At 35.6% G+C, this 19,820-nt stretch overlaps 1 protein-coding gene and 1 pseudogene across 7 annotated transcripts in view; one reads left to right on the forward strand and one right to left on the reverse strand.

The window, feature by feature from the left end:
- Positions 1-19,820, forward strand: part of GPHN (gephyrin) — a 767,219-nt gene that overhangs the window by 87,282 nt on the left and 660,117 nt on the right. The gene's annotated exons all lie outside the window — the stretch shown is intronic.
- LOC105549630 lies at positions 5,105-5,876 on the reverse strand (annotated as a pseudogene).

Below are 19,820 nucleotides of genomic sequence, written 5' to 3' on the forward strand. Positions count from 1 at the left end.
TTTACTTTTCATTATAGTCATAGAGTCTTCTCAATTACTTTAACTAAGTAGTTTTTTTTGGGTGGTTGGAGGAGAAAACATTAATTTGTCTGCTTATTTATTTTATATATTGCTTATAATTCTTTTGTGAATTATTTTAGGGTTTTTATTGGTTGTTTTTGGCTTCCTGATAGAAAAATTATATTGTTTGCAAGTAAAGATTGCTTTCCTCCTTTTTCTTCCATTTTTGGCCTCTAATGTTTTCTCTTCTCTAATTGCGTTGTTTAATAACACCAAAAGATATTAAATAATAGAAGAGATAGTGGACATCCTTGTCTTATTCCTTATTTTAATGAGAAAGTATCTAACATTTCCAGTTAAGTAAGTTGCTGGCTAATTGGGCAAGTACAGACACATGTGTATATCTTTATATCTATATGTATTCAGGCTAACAAACACCTCTTAATTTCTATGTAAACTTTAAATTTTTTATTTTAATTATGTAATTAGGTAATTATGAATGATGTTGAATTATGTCACTTGAGTTTTCAGCAGTTATGAAAATAAACATATAATCTTCCATTAATATAATGAATTTTATTAATGCATTTGTAATTTTAAAAACCTTTGAACTTCTGGAATGTACCCCTCTTTTAAATTTTTTTTAGTGTTTTGGATTCTTTTGCATATTATCTCATTTAAAGTTTTTACATTGTTATTCTTTAGTGTGTTTTATTTGTGCAGTTTTCTGTGCAGTTTTGTGAAGGTTTGGGGCCAATGTTATGTGACTGTCATAAAAATAATTTGGAAATTTTCTTCCTTTTTAAAATCTAGTCCTTATTTTTATTTTATTCAGGCACTGTTTTAACAGATGTTCAAGTACCTACCATGTGCTATTAACAATACAACTCTGATGGTAGTTAATAGTTCCTTAGCTTACTATGTATTTGTCAGTAGTCTAAGTACAGTTGATTCTCACTACTTGAAGTAGATTTGTTCTGTGAAGTAGCAGTGAATAATAAATTAGCTCTTACTGGAATTACAATGTTAGGTTCCTATAAGCCTCTGGTCACAATATTTTTGTCCACGTATCAATACATCACTAAAATGTGTGTTTCTATTTAAAGACACCTTATTTAATATATATATTGTTGATTCATTAATATTGAACTCATGTCCCACAGCAGTATGACTCATGCCTGAAGGAAGCTTTTGTAACACACATATTTTCTCCCTAAGGCCTATCACAGGCATCTTGTGCTTAGGAACACTAGACAGCACTTGGGCATTCTAAATAGCCAAATCATCAACAAAAAGCACAAAAATGAGAACATTGTTGCACTTAATAGACTGTGAAAAGAATACTCCTTTATAGTATGGGAGCAGAAACAAAGCAGAGCATTACTTTGTTCAGTTTCAGCTGACAGGATACAAATCAGGTGACTCAAAATTCTCCCCCTCTGCACATTTCCACAAATTATTGCCAGAGTGCTGTGAATATTGATGTTGGATTACACATAAATTTTATTGAGTAGGCAAATTCACAAGTGTGGAATCTGTGGATGAGGATTGATTGTATTTCTGTGTATTTAATATGTGTTCATTTATTGGTCACAGCAATGCTATGAGGTAGGTATTATAACACATACTATACAATAAAGAGGTTAAGTTCCTTGCACAGTGTTACACAGTCAATGAGTGTTTGAGGACAACACTAAAGTAGTGTAACTGATACCAAGACATGTCGTTTGCCCTTAGGAGCTATTTCCATCTAAAAGGGTTAAAGGTGTTTTGCTCAAATAACTAAATTTAAGGTAGTTTGAGATAAGTAGCATAAGGGTAGTGCCACCCAGATGTAATGGATATTCAGAGGGAAGATTATTTTGGAGACCACGGAAGGACGTTAGGTGATGATTTCTAAATGGAGGCTTTTAGAATCAGTAAGATGTCAAGTTGGCTTATGAGGATGTAGGAGATGAACTATTTCAGAAGGTACTCATTTTTTACATCAAATACCTTCAATGATTCTAGTCTTTTTGGAATAGGAAAGTGGTGGTGAAGGGGCAACCTCTTTAGTTTTCAGTTTTCAGGATTCATATACTCACTCATTCATATGACCGTTTTTTCCAGTACTATTTAAAAATCTATTCTGCCTTTGTAATACTGGGAACTAAAGCATAGCACCATTAATTGGAAGTCTTAAAGATGAACAAGGTAGTGTTTTAATGTAAATGTATGAATTTCTTATTATGGAATAAGAAAAACCAACAATAGATTGACATTTGTGCAATAGGACTCCAAGTAGTGGGTGTTTTGTGGGAGAGTGAAAAATTCAAGTAAATATTAAAAATTGCTGAAATACAAAGATTTTCCCCATATACAATACTTTTGTAATATACTCATCTTGTTTTTCAATGCATCTCATTAATCACACATCTTAACTGCATTGTAAAACCAAAAAATTAAGAGGGAATTTTTAAACCAAATAATCTAACTTTACTAGGCAACATAGTGATTATCATTTCACATTTGGTGCCCATGTAATTGAGCTGATTTATCACAGGTGGTAGATGTGTAAACCTCCCTGTGTATGATCTTGTTGAGGGCAAGAATTGTGGCTTTTCATTTTTTGCATTTCTGATAACCAGCAAAGTTCCTATCACATAGAAAGCCCTCAGGAAATGTTATTGCTTAACTAAATGAATACTCTAAAACCCTTTGTGACTAATAATCTCTGTGTAAATATTGTAGATTGTGTTGATCAGTGTTCTTGCATTCTATGTATTATTGTTTTCTTTATTTTCAGTGCAACAGTGTGAGAGTGATCAAAGTGGAAAAAATCTGTCCCTATATTTAGCTTTGTAATAAAAAACCACCATACTAATTCATAATTTTTTCATCTCATTTGGCTGCTTTTCTTTTTATTGTTAGTTTTTTTTTTTCTTGTCAGAGCATGTTAGGTAATTTTCCAGTATAACTTTCTCAATAATATGTTTCCTCATTACTGCAGTGAATAACTCAGTGATGTGAAATTAGAAGATAACCTATTCTGTTTCAGCACCAGTGCTTTGACACATATAACTTGAAATGTGAATGTGACTTTTGTTTTTTCATGTTAAAGGATTCAATTTTTCATCAGTTACTTGGATCTTCAGAAAACCTGAAGTTAGGAAGGAATTTTACTAGTTATTAAGTCCTATTCCATTTTAATGCCTGCAGTAGTAAATGTTTATTTATGATAAAACTCTTTGATTAGGTAGTAGGGAAAATTCAAGGTCAAAAGTACAAATTTCTGCCAAACTAAAGAAAGAATATTTTAACATGACTTGCAAGCTTCTTGGATTCATATATATTAAGGAGGGGGGTGGAAGATGACAGTGTTAAGAAACACATAGCGTTCAATAAAAAGCCAATAAAAAGTCATCTCTGTGCCAAGAGTTATTGAACATTTTGAAATAAGAGTTATAGATTAATTCATATATTTCAATATTATCAATATTTGCTCTTGGTCTAGTTCCCCTCCTCTCCCAAGAAGAAATTGTTTTTTGATCCACTGTTCAATTTTAGTTCTCTCTGTTATCAAGCTTACAAGGCTAAAATAGGTGTCATTGAGAATGTATTTTAAAAAAAAATTGAAAAAATTGTATTTTTTTTTAAATTCCAAAATAGAGATTTATTTATTAAGTGTTATTTAGTTTATGCATAAAAATCACCAGTTGTTCCTTATTGGGTTTTTTCTTTTAAAACACGCATCAGTTCTTTTGGGGTTGCTTTGTTTGCCCCAGCACTTTAAAAAAATACAGCTTTTTTTGGCTCCAGGAAGAACAGTTAAGGTTAAGGCAGTGAGGCGTTTTCTTGAATCTTAGCGGCTGAAGGGTTCATCTCTCCCCGTCAAGAGAATACAAACAGTAGGTAGTTTCTTAGGTTGAAAAATCTGTCCCTGAAGGAAATAATTCTGCAGAAGAATGCAGACAGAGTCATCTATGGTCAATTGTTTGTGCCCTATAGCTTTGAAAGAAACGCCTCTTGGTCATCAAGGGCTTGCTGGTTGGTTTCAGCTGTAAAACAACAACAACAACAACAACAACACAAAAAAGAAAACAAACAAAAAAACCTGTCTAGCTAGATAGAAAGAGCAGGGTTTACAATAGTGCTGTGAGACTGGACTATGCAGACCACATGAGAATATACACCAGTTTGCTTAAAAAAAAAAAAAAAAAAAAAAATCCCACATAGAGGCCCTGCATAATTTCAAATCAAACTCTTTGTAGCCCTTAAAATAACCAAAATAGCAATACAGCGAGAGCCTCATAAGGTCACATGCCTTTTTTTTTTGTTTTTTTTTGTTTTTTTTGAGATGGAGTTTCGCTCTTGTTGCCCAGACTGGAATGCAGTGGTGCGATCTTGGCTACTGTAACCTCCACCTAAGGGTTCTAGCGATTCTCCTGCCTTAGCCTCCCAAGAAGATGGGATTACAGGCTTATGCTACTGTGCCTGGCTAATTTTATATTTTTAGTAGCGACTTCACCGTGTTGGTCAGACTGGTCTCAAACTCTGACCTCAATTGGTCCACCCACCTCTCCCCCCTTTTTTTTTTGAGACGAGTCTCTCTTGTTGCCCAGGCTGGAGTGCAGTGGTGCGATTTCAGCTCACTGCAACCTCCACCTCCCAGGTTCAAGCGATTCTCCTGCCTCAGCCTCCTGAGTAGCTGGAACTACAGGCGTGCACCACCACGCCTGACTAATTTTTTATATTTTTAGTAGAGTTGGGGTTTCACCATGTTGGCCAGGTTGGTCTCAAACTCCTGACCTCAGGTGATCTGCCCACCTGGGCTTCCACCAAAGTGCTGGGATTACAGGCGTGAGCCACAGTGTCCGGCCATCATGTGCTTATTTTTAAAATGAGGTGGACGACACCATTTCCCCAGAGCTGTGTTCCTCCTTGGCGACAAAACAAAACCAAAAATCCCTGGGACTTGACTCATTAGAAGTGTTAATCGATTTTTGCCACGCTGAAATGAGGCTATAAAGTCAGTCTGTGCTGTCGTGAAATTCCAAGATTTGAAAGTAAGATCATTATTTATTGGTCCTTTAAAAAAGGCAAAAAAAAAAAAAAAAAAGACTTAAAAAACAAGGGCTGTCCCCTGCAGACTCTGGCAGGACTCGGGGACGCAAGCCAGGGGCAGCTCACAGACTTGATTCACAGTGATTCTGGTTTGCCTGTTTCTCCGTGTGGCCACGAGTCGGGGGCGTGTCCAGCGGTGAGAACGCCTACACCTTGTAGTTAAGCTCGGCCATCATCTGGGTGTACATCTCATAGATGACATCGCTGGTGGCCGTGTAGTTGACTAGGAAGAGGCAGATCTTCTCCAGGCACTCCTCCTCTGTCACATTCTGCCCCTTGGAGAGCGCTTTCAGGATGTCGGACTTATAGGGGGCTGCGTACAGTGCTGCCTGGAAGATCTGCATGATCCAGCCATGGTACTTCTTGAGGGCCATCTCGTAGGCCTTGGTGGCGTTGACGCGGATGAGATTGGGGTGGTTCTCGTCCCGCTCCCCGTCACAGGTGCTCTGGAGGAAGACCTGGATGAAGTGGAGGCCTCTTTTCAGCCACATCAGTGCCAGTGTGGCCTCTACTTTGGGCCACTCTGCTCCATACATTTCTTTCTCCACCTCCAGGATGTTCTGCAGGGTCCAGAACTTGGCTGGGTTGGTGTCGTACACGGCTTTGATTTTCGTGATGTTGCCGCTTATGTTTGCCTTGATGGGAGTAAACACTGGGGACCCAAGGTAATCGAAGAAGGGCGGCAGGTGGGACACCGCCTCGAGGAAGTGCCTAGTCTCGATCTGATTGTCCGCGGGCAGCGGCTTCAGCAGGTGTTCAGCCAGCAGCGCCATTTCGGGGTCGAGGCCCGCGGTGATGCCCCAGCCGCCGTCAGCGCTGGGGTTGTCACAGCCACCCGCCGCAGGCTCCGGGGATGCCAGCGTCGAAAAGATTGTATTCTTAAACATGGGATCATATCTGGAGTCTTAGTGTCTATGAAATCCTCCTGCTACAAAATTTATATATGGGTAAAAACTAAAACAGGAATTTGAAATCTTTTAACTTTTAGATTACCAAAAAAGAATATGGGAAATACACACAAGAAGAAAGTTTTAAAATCCCTGTAATCCCTCTATCCAGAAATAGTAATATTTTGATATATACATTTTCAGGGTTTTTATTTTGTGTGTGTATGCACACACATTTACACTGTTTTATAAACTTTGAATCATACTATAGGAACACTTTTGTTCCTTGCTTTTTTCAACTTTATGAACATTTTCCTTTGCCACCAAAAATTTAGTTCAAAGTCATTTAAAATGGTTATATAATTTTCCACTCAATGCCTGTATCATAAGTGATCTTCAGCAGTGGGACATTAGATATATAGATATATCCAATTTTCGATTATGAACAGTGCTATGCTAAGTATTTTTATGTAGCTTTTTATACACAATTCCTATTTTTGTATGATGAAGGGAATGGAATTTTAAATCTTATATTGATTGTACCTTGCAACTATATTTCTGTTTTGTCTTAGATATTATCAAATGATATGTTTAAATATTTATCTTGGTAAATAAATACTTGATAAATTAGGTCATTTTTGTAACAAACAAAATGTTTTAATTTTTATTCTATTTTGATATAGGTCAGTTGTAGTTGTAATGAAGGAATCATATTTCCTCAAATCTAAAAATTATAAAGATAGAAACTGATATTTCTTCACATCTAACAGTTTGATTATACATCTTATGATTATCGTTAATATTATCTGAGACATATTTCACTGTCCTTTATGTGCACTTCTTTATGTACATTGTCCACTATGACAAAATATGTCTCTTAATTTAGGTCTTGGGGAATGAGCACTTGTTTTTAATATTAACCTATCAGAGTAAGCACTTTAATTGGATTAGCTCATTTAATTCTCATAACATTGCATGAACTATAGGTAGCATTTTATCCTTTTTTATATATGAGGAATTCTGACTCATAGAGTCCTCATGTGTCATAGAGTCCTTTGTAGGGCTACAAAGTATAGGCAGTAATATAGGTGGAGTATCATGATTGGTTTGTAGGAACTCTGGTACTGGCACCTGCATTTGTAAACATCTACAGCAGGAATGTATATGCCATTTAGTGCTTTTGTTTTTTTATTCTACTCTGATTGAAGATTATTTTTCAAAGTTATTCTCTTAACAAAAATTGAAAAATATACTATATGGAATATGTATACAGATATTTGTATGCATATGTATGTGTATGCATTCAGGTATGAATAGATATCCACAAACCTAACTGAATATTAAAATTTTAATACTAGAAATATTAAAATAGTTGCTTTGCAGACACTAGGTTATGGAACACTATCCACTGACTGAAATTTTTTTCTGGCTATAATTTGAGTATAATTAAAATATAAACTTGTAAATTCCTCTTTTTAAAAAGATATTTTGGAAAAACAGATTTTACTCTTTTCGTTAGAAAAGTATTCCAATATGTAACTGTATATATACTCAGACATGCATATCTCTGATTTAAAATGATTTATTCTTTAGTTTTAAGCCTATATATATATTTTAAAAATAATTTCTTATTTTAGATTCGGGGGTACCTGAGCAAATTTGTTACATGAGTATATTGCATGATGCTGAGGTTTGGAATATAGATGATCCTGTCACACAGGTACTGAGCGTAATACCTGATAGGTAGGTCTTCAGCCCATTTTCCCTTCCCTCCCCTCCCCTCTCCCTTCTTTAGACATCTCTAAGTGTCTATTGTTCTCATCTTTCTGTCCATATGTATTCCATTATTTAGGTCACGCTTATAAGTGAGAACATATGATATTTGGTTTTCTGTTCCTGTGTTAATTAGGATAATGGCCTCCAGCTACATCCATGTTGCTGCAAAGGACACATTTCAGTCTTTTTATGGCTGCGTAATATTCCATGGTGTATATGTGCCACATTTGCTTTATCGACTCTCCCATTGATGGGCACTTAGGTTGATTCTATATCTTTGCAATTGTGAATAGTGATGCAGTGAACATATGAGTGCATATGTCTTTTTTGTAGGATTATTTATTTGCCTTTGGGTATATACCCAGTAATGGGATGGCTGGGTCAAACAGTAGTCCTGTTATAAGTTTTTGAGAAATCTCTCAACTGCTTTCCACAGTGGCTGAACTAACTTGCATTCCCACCAAGAGTGTGTATGTGTTCTCTTTTCTCCCCAGACTTGTCAGCATTTATTATTTTTTGACTTTTTAATAATCACCATTCTGACTGGTGTAAGATGATATATTGTAGTTTTGATTTGTGTTTCTCTGATGATTAGTGATGATGAACATTTTTTCATTTGTTGCTTGGCCACTTGTAATGCCTTCTTTTGATAAGTGTCTATTTATATCCTTTGCCGATTTTTTTTTTTTTTGAGACGGAGTCTCTATCGCCCAGGCTGGAGTGCAGTGGCACGATCTCTGCTCACTGCAAGCTCCGCCTCCCGGGTTCACGCCATTCTGCTTTAGCCTCCCGAGTAGCTCAGACTACAGCACCCGCCACCACACCCAGCTAAGTTTTTGTATTTTTAGTAGAGACAGGGTTTCACCGTGTTAGCCAGGATGGTCTCGATCTCCTGACCTCGTGGTGCGCCTGCCTCGGCCTCCCAAAGTGCTAGGATTACAGGTGTGAGCCACCGCTCCCGGCCCCATTTTTTAAACGAGTTTTTTTTAACCAAAAAAAATTTGGTTAAAAAATTTTTTGATTTGTTTAAATTTCTTACAGATTCTGGATATTAGACCTTTGTTGGATGCATAGTTTGTGAATATTTTCTCCCATTCTCTAGGCTGTTTACTGTTGATAATTTATTTTGCTGTGCAGAGCTCTTTAGTTTAATTAGGTCCCATTTGTCAATTTTCATTTTTGTTGTAATTGCTTTTGGGGACTTAGTCATAAATTCTTTGCCAAACCTGATGTCAAGAAGTGCATTTCCTAGGTTTTCTTGTAGGATTTTTGTAGTTTGAGGTCTTATATTTACATCTTTAATCCATCTTGAGTTAATTTTTGTATATGGTGAAAGGTAGAGACTAGCTTCATTCTTCTTTTGAACAGGGAGTCCTTTCCTCACTGCTTCCTTTTGTTGACTTTGTTGAAAATCAGATGGTTCTGGGTGTACGGCTTTATTTCTGGGTTCTTTATTCTGTTTCATTGGTCTATGTGTCTGTTTTTGTACCAGTCTCATGCTATTTTGGTTACTATAGCCTTATAGTATAGTTTGAAATCAGGTAATGTTCTTTTTGCTTAGTATTGCTTTGGTGATTTGGGTTCTGCCTTTGTTCCATGTGAATATTAGGATAGGTTTTTCTAATTTTGCAAAAAATGATGTTGGTAGTTTGACAGAAATAGCATTGAATTTATAAATTGCTTTGGCCAGTATAGCCATTTTAACAATATTGATTCTTCCAATTCATGGGCATGGAATATATTTTTGTTTATTTGTCTTGTCTTTCATTTATTTCAGCAGTGTTTTGTAGTTCTTGTAGAGATCTTTCACCTCTTTGGTTAGATGTATGCATAGGTTTTTGCTGTTGGAAATTGGTGTGTGTTCTTGATTTGGCTCTCAGGTAGAATGTTTTTGGTGTATAGAAGTGCTATTGATTTTTGTACATTGATTTTGTATCCTGAAACTTAAGTTATTTATCAGTTCCAGGAGCCTTTTGGCAGCATCTTTGGTGTTTTCTAGGTATGGAATCATATCATCAGTGAAGAGAGATAATATGACTGACTTCCTTTCCTATTTGAATGCATTTTATTTCTTTCTTTTGTCTGATTATTCTAACTAGCACTTTCAGTACTATGTTGAATAGGAGTGTTGAGAGTGGGCAGCCTTGTCTCATTCTAGTTCTCAAGGATAATGACTCCAGCTTTTACCCATTCAGTATGATGTTGGCTGTGGGTTTGTCATCGATAGCTCTTATTATTGTGAGGTATGTTCCTTCGAAGCCTTGTTATTGAGGGTTTTTATCATAAATAGATGTTGGATTTTGTAGAAAGCTTTTTCTGTGTCTATTGAGATGATCATATGCTTTTTGCTTTTGATTCTGTGTATGTGGTGAATCACATTTATTGATGTGCATATGTTGAACCAACCCTGCATCCAGGAATAAAGCCTACTCGATCATGGTGAATTAACCTTTTAATGTGCTGCTGGATTCATTTCGCTATTTTTTTTTTTTTTCGGGTTTTATGTTTGTGTTCATTTGGGATATTGGCCTGAAGTTTTCTTTTTTGTTGTGTCTTTGCCAGATTTTGTGTCAGGATAATTCTGGTCTTGTAGAATGAGTTAGGGAGCAGGGGGAGTCCCTCCTCCTCAATTTTTTGGGGGAATATTTTCGGTAGGATTGGTGCCAGTTCTTATTCGTATGTGTGGTAGAATTCAGCTGTGAATCCTTCTAGTCCATGGCTTTTTTTGTTGTTTTTGGTAGGTTTTTAATTACTGACTCAAATTTGGAAGTTGTTATTGGTCTGTTCAGGTTTTCACTTTCTTCCTGGTTCAGTCTTTGGAGAATTTATTTCCTTTAGATTTCTAATTTGTGTTCATAGAGATGTTCATGATAGTCTCTGAGGATCTTTTGTATTTCTGTAGGATCAGTTGTAATGTCATCTTCGTCATTTCTGTTTGTGCTTATTTGGATCTTCCCTTTTTCTCCTTTGTTAATCTAATGAAAAGCCTGTCAATCTTTTTTATTCTTCTGATAAACCTATTCTTCTTTCCATTGATCTTTTGTATGGATTTTTGAGTCTTAATTTAATTCAGTTCTGATCTTAGTTATTTCTTTTCTTTTGTTAGCTTTTTTTTTTTCCTAGTTCCTCTAGGTACAAAGTTAGATTGTTAATTTGAGATCTTTCTAATTTTTTTATGAATGCATTTGCCACTGTAAACTTTCCTCTTAACATGCTTTAGTTCCATCCCGAAGATTTTGTTAATATGCGGTTCTATTTTTGCAAATTTCGAATAATTTTTTGGTTTCTGCCTTCATTTCATTGTTTCCACAAAACTTATTCAGGAGCAAGTTCCTTCATTTTCATGTATTTGTGTAGTTTTGAGAGATCTTCTTGGTGTTGGTTTTTGTTTTTATTGCACTGTGATGTGAGAATGTGCTCAATATAATTTTGATTTTTTTGAATTTATTGAGACTTGCTTTATGACCAAAACATTTGTTTGATCTTAGAATATGTTTCTTGTGCAGATGAGAAAAATGTATATTCTGTGATTTTGGGTGGAGTATTCTGTAGATGTCTATTAGGTCCCATTGGTCGACTGTCGAGATTAAGTCTGGAATTTCTTTGTAGTTTTCTCCCTCAGTGATCTGCCTAGTCCTGTCACTGGGGAGTTGACATCTCCCAGTATTATTATGTGGCTGTTGAGGTCTTTGTCTAGGTCAAGAAGAACTTGTTTTATGAGTCTGGTGCTCCAATGTTGGGTGTGTATAGACTTAAAGTAGTTAAGTCTTCTTGTTGAATTGAACCCTTTGCCACTAAGTAATACCCTTGTTTGCCCTTCTTAATTGTTTTCAGTTTAAAGTCTGGTTTATCTGATATTAGAATTAAAACTCCTGCTCTTTATTGTTTTCCATTTGTATGGCAGTTCTTTTTCCCTTTAATTTGAGGCTGTGGGTGTTGTTACGTGTGAGATGCATCTTCTTGAAGACAGCAGACAGTTGGATCTTGTCTTTTTATTCAGTTTGCCATCCTATGCCTTTTAAATGGGTCTTTCTTCCATTCACATTCTGGGTTGGCATTGATATGTAAAGTTTTGATCCTGAAATTGTGTTTTTAGCTGATTGTTTTGTAGAGTTGTTTGTGTAGCTTCTTTATAGTGTCTGTAGGCTATATGCTTAATTGTGTTTTTGTGGTATCAGATACTGTTCTTTAGCTTTCATGTTTAGCACTCCCTTATGGACTTTTTGTAAGACTGGTCTAGTGGTTACAATTTCTTAGCATTTGAAGCTTAGTTTGCTGGGATATGAAATTCTTCATTGGAATTTATTCTTTTTAAGGCTGCTGAAAATTGGTTTCCAATCTCTTCTGGCTTGTAAGTTTCTGCTGAGTAGCCTGCTACTATCCTGATGGGGTTTCCTTTGTAAGTGACCTGACTCATCTCTCTAGCTGCCTTTAAGATTTTTTCTTTAACATTGGCCTTGGTGAATCTGATGTCTGTGTGTCTTGGGGATGGTCATCTTGTATGGTATCTCACAAGAGTTTTCTGTATTTCTTGAATTTGCATGTTGATATCTCTAGTGAGATTGGGGTATTTTTCATGAACTGTATCTTCAAATATGTTTCCAAAGTTGTTTTCTCTCTCAGGAATGCCTCAGGAATGCCAATGAGTCCTAGGTTTGGTGTCTGTGTAATCCCATATTTTTGAGAAGTTTTTTTTCATTTTTTAAATATTCTTCTTTCCTTATTTTTATCTAAGTTGAATTGAAAACACTAAACTGGTCTTCAAGCTCTGAGCTTCTTTTCTCAGCTTAATCTTCTGTTGTAAATTATGAAGTTCTTGTAGTGAATTTTTCAATTTTAGAAGTTCAGTTCGGTTCTTTTTGAAAATGGCTATTTTGTCTTTCAGCTCTTGCATAGTTTTACTAGATTCCTTTGATTCCTTGAATTGGGTTTCACCTTTCTCCTAAAGCCATTGAACTTCCTTGTTATCTAGATTCTGAATTGTCTGTCATTTCAGTCATTTCAATCTGGTTCAGATCTATTGCTGGGGATCTTGTGCACTCTTTTGGAAATAAGAGGACAATGACTTTTTGAATTGTCAGAGTTCTTTTGCTGATTCTTTTTCATCTGAGTGGGCTGGTGTTCCTTTAACTGTGGTTTAAGTTGAGTATACTCAATTGGCTTCTTTTCTAAGTGTTTTCAGAGGGCCAAGGCTCTGTACAGGATTTTTATTTGTGAGTGGATTCTTGCCCTGGGTTTCACAGGTGATGTATATTGGCAGAATATTTTTGGTGTTGTAATTTGGTCTGCCAACCAATAGATGGTGCTTAAGTATAATGGCTGATAGATAGGCTTTGGCTCTGACATGTCGCTCTTATTTCAGCAAGTTTAGAGCACTGCTGTCTTCCCTAGGAGCCATTCAGTGACGAGAACTAGTCCTCACATTCGGGAACCCCACACAGGGTTCCTAGTTTCCTCTCTTCAGTCTCGATGTCTGTGTTGCCTTTCAACTCTTGGTGTTTCCTCTCTGAAGATTTGTTCAAAGTTTGTTTGTTTACTTGATATTTTGGTCTCTCTTGGTGGCATAGGCACTTCCTGGCTGTGTCTAGTCAGCCATCTTGTCCTCTTTGCCCTCTCAAATCCTTCTTCAAGCCAGTAGTTTTGTTATTGCTATTGAAATAGACAACAATTGTCCTAATGTTAAGGAAAAATTTATTCAATGATAGTTGTTAAAGTACATTAAGGAAGACTTCATTTAGGGTCATTGCGATAGATGTGAGGACCACTGACATGGGGTTTTACAGTGAGGGAGAGAGACTCTCAATACAACATGGGCAAGTGGGAATTTGTAGCCAATGAGGAGGAATGGAGAGTTAGTGGATAGAAAATTACTAAAAGGAAATATCAGCGTTAAAAGGTGATTCTGGCTAAACTCACCTAGAAGGATTTTTTTCTGAAGACAGGCCAAGATAATTAGACATCTCCTGGGGATGGTGGAGAATGAAGAATGCAATTAGATATCCAGGATGATCAGTTATCAATGTTTTTGCTATAGTGACTTAGCAGAGTTTTTTGCTAAAACTGAATTTTACAAGAAAGTGCACAGATGGACCTAGGAGAAGTCTTAGGAACCTTGTTAACATTTGGTCAAGCAAAAAATCTTGATCAGTTATGAAGCCCTTCACATAATAAAAGCGGCTTTAATAATTGTGAATTTAACCTTGCATAGAAATTTTTCAAATAAGAAACTAATATACTTCAAGAATATGCAGGGGATTTTTTACTAGTAATTTAGTTACATGTTTCCCTCTTTTTGTTTGTTAGAAGTTACATGAGGGCAGTTATGACTTATGTTCACTAAGGTTAATTCCGTTGAATACATACAAAGCATTATTTTCATGGCCAAGGCCATTGGTAATGGTGGTAGGGGCTGGAACAAATAAATTTATTAGATAAGATACCCTTAACACTGATATAGGTCCATTTTGTTTTAACAGCATTTCTGTAGAGACAAAAAAGCATAGAAAATACACTCATTGCTGTTTGGAGTGCTTTGTGGTAAATCTGGAATCCGTGCTTTTACTTTTACAGTAGTTCCATAACAAGGTTATTTTTAAAACACCACCCCAAACTGAAATTTCAACGTTAATTGGATTGACACTTCTAGTTGTAAATCAACACTTCCCGTCATAAATCTTGAGGAAATTGACATCAGACCTCATGATACGCTGTTTTCAGTAGGTTAGTTTTCTCAGCATTATTTTGTGCTACGGAGAAGAATCTCTGTGTTTTAAACCTTTTCAAAGCTATGTAACTTGATATTTGCTCTTTTAAAATCTTAACTATCAAATACCAGCTGTATTGCCTGTGTCCTTGGCTCTCCATTCTCCCTATCATTGCCCTGTTAGGGCATCATTATCAGTTAGAGAGACTTGTATTGCTTCCATATATTCTTCACTGCTAGATGAAAGTTTCTAAAGTTTAGCTCTTATCCTGTCATTCCAAACTTGAATATGTAGAATAATTCCCCATTGACTAATATGTTTTCTGTGGCCTAACATTTCTATTCTTTTTGTGTGATCTCATCTCCCATCTACTTTTTTAGTTTTATATTCCATCGTTCTTTTTTCTTCACCTAATACTTTAACTGTTCTCTAAATAGCGCAACACCAATATGTGTATTTATCATTTTCTTTACATTGTTTTATTTCTCTGAAACAGCCTTTCTTCAGTTTTGCATGCCCAGACTCTACCAAATAAGCCCAACTGTAATGACTTTTCCATGAAGGCCTTCAAACCAAGTTATCACTTGTTTTTCTTTGCTTTTATTTTTTTTTAACTTTTAAAAATGTTTTCTTCTAACTTTTTAAAAATTTTTTTGTATTTATTTATTTATTTATTGCCCTCAAACTTTCTCCTCTCCAATTATTTTTCTTTCATAAAACTCATCTCTCCTTCCCTCCCACATGGTTGCTCTTCATACTTGCTACTCCTCTTATTTAATTTTTTGTTTTGGAAAATTTAGGGACTATACAAAATAAACACAATGAAGTTTACAGTATGATGTATCACTGTGTACCCATCACTCAGATACAAGTTATCCTTATGACATTCTCGTTTAGTTTTCTTCCTCCGCTTTTCACCATCCACTCAGTTTTTGGTAATTCTTTAAGATAAAATTTACATAATTCAAATTCACAAATCTGAGCTGGACAATTTTGACAATTAAGTATGCACACGAAACCCAATCCCCTTTCAAAGTATAGATAGAATGTTTCTGTCTCTCCATAAACTTTCTATTGCCTCTTTCAATCAGTGTTCCCACCCTCATGAAGACTGCTTTAGCTTTTCTTCGCCTTTTATTTGTTTTACCTTTCTTGTTCTTTCCATGTAAATGGAATTACACTCTTTGTGTAAGTCTTCTTTTGCTTAACATGTTTCTGAGATTTATCTCTTATTATCGCTTGGAACAATATAGTCCATTCCATTTTATTGCTTAGTACTGTTCCATTCTGTGGCTGTTTTATAATTTATGTATCCATTAGGTTTATGGATTTTTTGATTATTTTAAGTTTTTGGCTATTGTGAGTAGAGCTACTGTGAATATGTACATGTAAGCCTTTTTGTGGATATTACTGATTCTCATTATTTACTCTAGTTATGTTCTGTAAAGTCACCATGGACACTGAATTATTGAATACTAAACCATTGCTTCTAGGGGAAATACAGGGTTAGGTTCTTGTGATCCTTTGGTCACAACATTTTACATATAATTTTGTTTTATGCGTGTTTGTGTTTAAAGCCACCTTATTTACTGTATATTGTTGCTTCATTAACATTGAATTCACAGCCAACCGCACTAGAACTGATGTCTGAATAAACTTTATCTAAAATATATTTTCTCCTTAAGGCCCTCCACAGCCTTCTTGCACTCTCCAGGAATACTACACAGCACTTCAGTACTCTTCATGACACCATTCTACACAGCAAAATTGCCAACAAAAAGCTTCACCACTTGAAAAACATAGCATAAAATAGACCATGAAAAGGATGCTTGTTTACAGTATGATTGCCAAAACAAGAGAGAGTATTGATATGTTCCACATCAGCTGAGAATGTATTTGTCTGCTGAGTCCAATTTTTGCTGCTCTGTACACATCTACAAATTATTGTGAAAGAGCTTCAAGTATTGATTTTGGGGTTACCAACAAATTTTAGTTAGAAGGTGAATTCACAAATGTGGAATCTGAATAATGAAGATTGTATATGTTCTTATTTTTCTTGGATAAATATTAGTGTAATTGATGGGTTAAATAGCATCCATACTTTATAAGATACTGCCAAGTCTTTTTCCAATTGTAGTTGCACCATTTTAAATTCTTACTATCAATGCATAAGAGTTCTAGTTGTTTCATATAATCATCAACGTTTGATATTATCAGTCTTTCATTTTACTCATTGTAGCACTCATTTGATTTTTCCTTGCTGTAGTTATGTGTTTATCTCTTTATCTTTCCCAGCTGGAAATTTTTTGATGGCAGTATATAATTTGTATTTGTATTTGCCAAACTAATATTTTGGAGAGACACTATGCCTTTATTACGTGCGCAAACTTTGGAGCTAGAATGCCTGTGGTCAAAGCTCAACTCTCCCACTTACAAATTTTGAGGCCACAGACAATGAAAATAACATAACAGTGAAACTTTTTATAACTATATTAATTTGGGTCTCTCAACAAACAATTATTATTAATAGTTTGGCAATCAAGCCTTTTTGAGGTTAGATAGCTTGTCCCAGATCAAATGAGTAAGAGATACCAGAACAAGATTTCAAATTCAGGTCTAATTTACTCCAAAGCCAGTGCTCTTAACTACTGCACAATATAGTATTGCCGCCTAAATCCCACTTTAAAACCTACCACATGTCATTAAATTAATGCTCAACATCCTCTATTAAGACAAATGATACTGAATTAATTTAAAACTTATTCACTTATTGTAATAATTTATATACTTTCTGCTTTTTTACATGCAAAATGATGTTATTTGATATTAGTAGTAAATTCTTTCATTCCAAAACTTTAGCTTTTATTTTATTTTTTGCCTGTTGTGGTGTCAAGCACCACCAGTTCAAGTTTGAATAGAAATGATAATAGTGCATATTTTTGTCTCATTTTCAATTTAAAAGGGAAAGTTTTTAATATTTCATGATTAAGCGTCAAGATGTTTTATATATTCTTTTTTTATGACTTTTTTCTTTATTTCTTGTAAAAAAAATGGGATACATATGCAGAACCTGCAGATTTGTTATATAGGTGTACATGTGCCATGGTGGTTTGCTGCACCTATTGACCCATCCTCTAAGTTCCTTCCCCTAAACCCGCATCACCCAACAGGCCCTGGTGTTTGTTGTTCTCTTCTCTGGATCTGTGTCTCCCACTTATGAGTGAGAACGTGCAGTGTTTGGTTTCTGTTCCTGTGTTAGTTTGCTGATGATTGTGGCTTCCAGCTTCATTCATGTCCCTGCAAAGGACATAATCTCATTCTTTTTTATGGCTGCGTAGCGTTCCATGGTGTATATGTACCACATTTTCTTTATCCAGTCTGTCATTGGCATTTGGGTTGGTTCCATGTTTTTGCTATTGTAGATAGTGCTGCAGTGAACATACATGTGGATGTGTCTTTATAGCAGAATGATTTATAATCCTTTGGGTATATACTCAGTGATGGGATTGCTGGGTCAAATGGTATTTCTGGTTCTAGATCCTTGAAAAATGGCCTTACTGCCTTCCACAGTTGTTGAACTAATTTACATTCCCACCAACAGTGTAAAAGCATTCCTGTTTCCCCACAGCCTCGCCGGTATCTATTGTTTCTTGACTTTTTAATAATTGCCATTCTGACTGGCATGAGATGGTATCTCGTTGTGGTTTTGATTTGCATTTCTCTGATGGTCAGTGATGTTGAGCTTTTTTTTTTTTTTTTTGTATGTTTGTTGGCCATGTGAATGTCTTCTTTTGAGAAGTGTCCATTCAAATCTTTTGCCTACTTTTTGATGGAGTTATTTTTTTCATGTGAATTTGTGTAAGTTCCTTGTAGATTCTGGATATTAGACCTTTGCACGATGTGTAGATTGCAAAAATTTTCTCCCTCTCTGTAGGTTGCCTATTCATTCTGATGATAGTTTCTTTTGCTGTGCAGAAGCTCTTTAGTTTAATTAGATCCCATTTTGTCAATTTTGGTTTTTGTTGCAATTGCTTTTTGGCATTTTCATCATGAAGTCTTTGCCCATGCCTGTGTCCTGAATGATATTGCCTAGGTTTTCTTCTAAGTTTTTTTATGGTATTGGGTTTTACATTTAAGTCTTTAATCCATCTTGAGTTAATTTTTGTATAAGGTGTAAGGAAGGATCCAGTTTCAGTTTTCTGCATATGGCTAGCCAGTTTTCCCAGGACCATTTATTGAATAGGGAATCCTTTCCCCATTTCTTGTTTTTGTCAGGTTTGTTGAAGATCAGATGGTTGTAGATGTGTGGTGTTATTTCTGAGATCTCTGTTCTGTTCCATATATGCCTGTTTTGGTACCAGTACCATGCTGTTTTGATTATTGTAGCCTCGTAGTATAGCTTGAAGTCCAGTAGTATGATGCCTCCAACTTTGTTCTTTTTGCTCATGATTGTCTTGGCTATATGGATTCTTCTTTGATTCCATATGAAATTTAAAGATTTTCTAATTCTATGAAGAATGTCAATGATAGTTTGATGGGAATAACATTGCATCTATAAATTACTTTGGGCAGTATGGCCATTTTCACAATATTGATTCTTACTGTCCATGAGGATGGAATGTTTTTCCATTTGCTTGTGTCCTCTCTTATTTCCTTGAGCAGTGGTTTGTAGTTCTGCTTGAAGAGGTCCTTCACATCCCTTGTTACCTGTATTCCTAGGTATTTTATTCTCTTTGTAGCAACTGTGAATGGGAGTTCTTTCTTGATTTGGCTCTCTGGTTGTATATTGTTGGTGTAGAGGAATGCTTGTGGTTTTTGCACATTGATTTTGTATCCTGAGACTGCTGAAGTGGCTTATCAGTTTATGGAGTTTTTGCACTGAGATGATGGAGTTTTCTAAATATAATATAATGCCATCTTCAAACAGAGACAGTTTGACTTCCTCTTTTCTTTTTTGAATACCTTTTATTTCTTTCTCTTGTCTGATTGTCCTGGTCAGAACTTCCAATACTATGTTTTATAGGATTGGTGAGAGAGGGCATCCTTGTCTTGTACTGGTTTTCTGCTTCCAGCTTTTGCCCATTTAGTATGATATTGGCTGTGGGTTTGTCATAAGTAGCTCATTATTTTGAGATATGTTCAAGCAATACCTAATTTATTATAGAGGATTTTTTTCTTTTTCTTTTTCTTTTGTATTTATTTATTTATTTATTATACTTTAAGTGCTAGGGCACTGTGCACAATGTGCAGGTTTGTTACATATGTATACATGTGCCACGTTGATGTGCTACACCCATTAACTTGTCATTTACATTAGGTATATCTCCTAATGCTATCCCTCCCCCCTCCC

The sequence above is a fragment of the Mandrillus leucophaeus genome, unplaced genomic scaffold, assembly GCF_000951045.1.
Source record: "Mandrillus leucophaeus isolate KB7577 unplaced genomic scaffold, Mleu.le_1.0 Scaffold448, whole genome shotgun sequence".
NCBI lineage: Eukaryota > Metazoa > Chordata > Mammalia > Primates > Cercopithecidae > Mandrillus > Mandrillus leucophaeus.